Raw genomic sequence first — 5,123 nt, forward strand, 5'->3', positions numbered from 1 at the left:
GATGCTCATAGACATACAAGAAGCCTACAGGACTCCAAATAGATTGGACAAGAAAAGAAATTCCTCCTATCATGTAATAGTTAAAACACTAAATGCACAAAACAAAGAAAGAATATTAAAAGCAGTAAGGGAAAACAGTCAAATAACATGTATCAGAAACCAGAGTTCTCAACAGAAACTATCTCGTACAGACCCTAAGAGAACACAAATGCCAGCCCAAACTACTATACCAAGCAAAACTCTCAATTACCTTAGATGGAGAAAACAAGGTATTCTATGACAAAACCAAATTTATACAATATATTTTCACAAATCCTGACCTACAAAGATAATAGATGGAAAGCAGCAACACACTGATGGAACAACATCCTAAAAAAAGCAAGAAAGCAATTTTATAATAAACCCCAAAGAAGAAAGCCATACAAACATAAAAATAACATAAAAAATAACATCAAGCAACAGTCACTGTTTCTTAATAACTCATAAAATCAATGGACTAAATTCCCAAATAAAAAGACACAGACGTACAGAATGGATAGGCAAACAGGAACCAGCATTTTGCTGCATACAGGAAATGCAACTCAGTAACAAAGACAGACAATACCTGAGAATAAAAAGTTGGAAAATAATTTTTCACACAAATGGTCCCCAAAACAATCTAAAATACAATAAAATGAACTTTCAACCAAAATTATCAAAAAACATAAGGAAGGACACTTTATAATATTCAAAGGAAAAATTTATCAAGATGAAATGTTGATTCTTAACATCTAATCTCCAAATGCAAGGGCACACGTTCATAAAAGAACCTTACTAAAGCTCAAATCACTCATTTCATTACACATAAATGGTCATAGATTGTCACAATTAATACAGTAAAAATGGCCATCTTGCCTAAAGCAATCTATAGATTCAATACAATTTCCTTCAAAATTCCAAATCATCCCTTCATAGAGTTAGAAAGAGCAATTCTCAAGTTCATTTGGAATAACAAAATATCCAGGATAGCTCAAACTATTCTCAATAATAAAAGATTTTCTGGGGAACACCATACCTGACCACAAGCTGAACTACAGAGCAATAGTGATAAAAATTGCATGGTATTGGTACACAGACATGCAGGTAGATCAATGGAATAGAATGGAAGACTCAGAAATGAACCATAGGGTCACTTGATCTTTGACAAAGGTGCTAAAACTTTCCAGTGGAAAAAGGACAGCATTTACAACAAATCTTGCTGGTTCAACTGGAGGTCAATATGAAGAAGAATGGAAATTGATCCATTCTTATCTCACTGTAAAAATCTCAAGTCCAAGTGGATCAAGGATCTCCACATAAAACCATATAAAGTGAACCTCATAAACCTCCATATAAAACTGAAACCAATAGAAAAGAAAGTGGGGGAGAGTCTTGAGTACATAGGCACAGGGGAAATTTTCCTGAAGAGAACACTAATACCTTATGTTGTAAGATCAAGAATAACATCATTACAAATGGGACCTCATAAAATTGCAAAGCTTCCTTAAGACAAAGGACACTGTCAATAGGACTAAAGAGCAATCCACACATTGGGAAAAGATCTTTTCCAGTCCTACATCTGATACAGGGTTAATATCCTGATATATACAAAGATCCCAAGAAATTAGACTCCAGAGAACCAAATAATCCTTTTTAAAATGGGGTACAAAGCTATAGAATTTTTAGCTGAAGAATATCAAATGGCTAAGAAACACTTAAAGGAATGGTCAACATCCTTAGTCTTCAGGGCAATGTAAATCAAAACTACATCTAGATTTCTCCTTACACCAGTTAGAATAGGTACAATCAAAAATTTAGGTGATGGCAGATTGTGGTGAGGATGTGAAGAGAGAGAAATACTCCTCCATTGCTGGTGGAATTTCAAGTTGGTATAGTCACTCTGGAAATATTTCTGGGGCTTCCTCAGAAAATTGGACATAGTACTACCAGAGGATCCACCTATACTACTCTTGGGCATATACCCAGAAGATTCTCCAACATGTAATAAGGATACGTGCTCCACTATGTCTATAGCAGCCTTACTTATAATAATCTGAATCTGGAAAGAACCCAGATATCCCTTAACAGAGGAATGGATACAGAAAATGTGGTACATTTATACAATGGAATACTACTCAACTATTAAAAACAATGACTTCATGAAATTCACAGGCAATTGATGGCTCTAGATGTTATCATCCTGAGTGAGGTAACTCAGTCACCAAAGAGCACATACCGTATATACTCACAGATAAATGGATTTTAGTCAAAGTGCATGGAAAACCCATGATACAACTCAGAACACATGAAGCTCAAGAGAAAGGAAGAAAAAAGTGTGGATACTTCAGTTCTACTTAAAAGGAGAAACAAAATAATCAATGGGAATAGAGGGTCTGAGGTAGTTGGAAGGAAGAGAGGAGGGGGAGGTGAAAAGATGGGCAGATTCATTCCTTACCAGGACTCTTGGCACCAGATTTCACAGCCAACTGCACACACTTGGGATGGGCTAAGCAGACTGATGTTGTACACAGAGAAAGGGCCCAACCTTGTGCCATCCACCTCTACTTTCTGCTGAGCTAGACCCACTGCTGTGATACAGTAGGCCTGTGCAGAAATTGTTGCCTTATTTAAGGGATACTTGCAAACATTCCCTGATGCCCAGTTATTTCAAGATACTTTATTTTCACAATGGGTCACAATGTACGTTTTTGACACGTTCTGCAAATGTATAACCTACAAATGCTTACTCTGCAGCTGAGGGGCACACATTAGTATCATATCTGAAAAGTGAATAAAAATCTATATAAGACAAATATTCAAAGTTACTACAGGAACACAGTAAGTGTGACAGCCATCTCCTAGTCTTACATACTGCATTGGTGCCAACACTACTCTTACAAAGACATTCCAAACTAGCAGTAATTAAGTTAAATTGTTCCCCCAGATGCTTTAATTCAAGTTAACTTGCAGGCCAGAGCTACAAGAATGGTATGCACACATTGATACTAGCAGAAACATATGCTGCAGGGTGACGGTCCATCCCACTCTCCTGGGCACAAGACAGAGCCAGAGTGCCAACATCCTGCTCCTCCACTTCCCTCAGGAAGCCATGGCTCTGGATCTGCTTCATGAGTCGCCACATTGGCAAAAATGTTTGGCCTCTGGAACCCATTGAAAGTAGAAGCAGCTGCAATGGAGTATTCACCCACGTTCTCAAACAGCATCCAATCACCCACATGCATTTCAGGCAGGTTACAGTGCTCAACGATTGGATCAAGGCCATCACATGTTGGCTCCCAGATGCTGGATTAGTAATACTTCTCATCTGGCTTGGGCCTCTTCTACAGCAGGGCCTTCACATGTGCATGATCATAAAGAATGCAGTTAAATGATCTGTACACTCCATCATTCACATAATGCATGAAGGTTTGCTCATCTTCATCGTCAGAGCAGGTCTGCTCCTTCTAACTTTTATTGGGGGGGCGATGATGGTGACTGCAAGTATGAAAGCTGAGCATAGTATCTGCCCGGCTCAGCTGTGATTCTCATTCCAGAATCTGATGGGAAGTACTTGTCCAGAGCTCGGTTGATCACACTGGTGATCTTTTCAAATTAAAGCTTTGTGTCTTCAGATCCAGGAAAGCCACCACCAATATGAAGCAGATACATGCTGTGATGGTTTGTATATCATTGGACCAGGGAGTGGCATCATCTGAAGTTGTGGCCTTGTTGGAATAGGTGTGACCTGGTTGAAATGGGTGTGTCACTGTGGGTGTGGGTATAACATCCTCCCCCTAGTTGCCTGGAAGTCAGTCTTCCATTAGAAGTCTTTGGATGAAGACATAGAACTCTCAGATTCTCCTGCACCATGCCTGCCTGGATACTGCCATGTTCCCACCTTGATGATAATGGATTGAACCTCTGAACCTGTAAGCCAGCCCCAATTTAATGTTGTTTTATATAAGACTTGCTTTGGTCATGGTGCCTGTTCACAGCAGTAAAATCCTAACTAAGACACATGCTGAAACCAACTTCTGCTTTCATGTCAAATACACAGCAGGCATCTGACACTGCCTGCATGAAGGTCTCAGGGTCAATACCTCCACTGTACACATCGAAGCTGACACCAATGTCAATGTCAATGTCAACGTCAATATTTAGCTCTTTTACCCACTTCAGGAGGAGCCTGCTGGTTTTGAGTGTGGCACCAGACTTAACACTGAGGAGACAAACTGTTTTGGAATCATCTGTGAAAATCCAAAAAACCAACTTTGTCTTTCAATGTGCTCTGACGACTTTCATCAATTCAATTTCACTGTCAATAGTTACCATATGTATTCCATTACTGGCAGCATACTTGATTTGAGACACTTGTTTACAAAGATGTGTATAGGTAATCCTCTCTGGAGGCACCTGAAGCCCCACAACAACTGTATTTCAGTCTTGCTTGCACAGTCAAATCCTGTCTCAATAGCAGCTAGGGTGCTCACTATGGCTCTGTTGTCCTTACACTTGACTGCATAAAAGGGGGTAACACAGGGAAGAGCTTTTAGCCACCTCAGATGCTTCTTTAGAATATCTCCACATCATAGAAAAAAGAGACTTCATTTGTTATTTGGGGTTCAGAACGTACTTAGCAGTTAAGCCTTCAATCGAGGGTACAGCAGTCAAACTCTTCCTTAGTAAAGCTGCTCATCATTCTCCATGTGCCTACAGAAAACCTACAGATGGAATTAAATTATTGCCAGCTCCTCACAAGGCCAACTTATCCAAGAACTGTGAATGCTGACTCCTTGAAGTGATGGAAACACTCACAGCATAGGGACACGGCTGGCTGGACCCATGGAGACACTGAATCCTGAAGAGCACCTAGCTGTCTGCTGCTTCATCATGTCTTCTGACCCGAAGTGGAGCCAAGCTGCTGGCTGAGGGAGGACTGTGGTGGTGACTGAAGGAAATGACTTCCACATTTCTCTCACTGCCCTACTCAATATCCTATCTCTTCTCCATCCTCTTTCTTTCTTTCCTCTCCCCTCCTCTTTCCTTCACTTCTTTTTCCTTTTCCTTTTTAACTTCCCTTTTCTGTCTACTTTTACTGTTGCTGT

General features: G+C 40.0%; 1 pseudogene; it reads right to left on the reverse strand.

Annotated features, from left to right (window-relative positions):
- Nucleotides 1-2,995: 2,995 nt before the first annotated feature.
- Nucleotides 2,996-4,714, reverse strand: LOC110288814 (annotated as a pseudogene).
- Nucleotides 4,715-5,123: the final 409 nt, after the last annotated feature.

The sequence above is a fragment of the Mus caroli genome, unplaced genomic scaffold (genome assembly GCF_900094665.2).
Source record: "Mus caroli unplaced genomic scaffold, CAROLI_EIJ_v1.1 scaffold_9968_1, whole genome shotgun sequence".
Taxonomy (NCBI): Eukaryota; Metazoa; Chordata; class Mammalia; order Rodentia; family Muridae; genus Mus; species Mus caroli.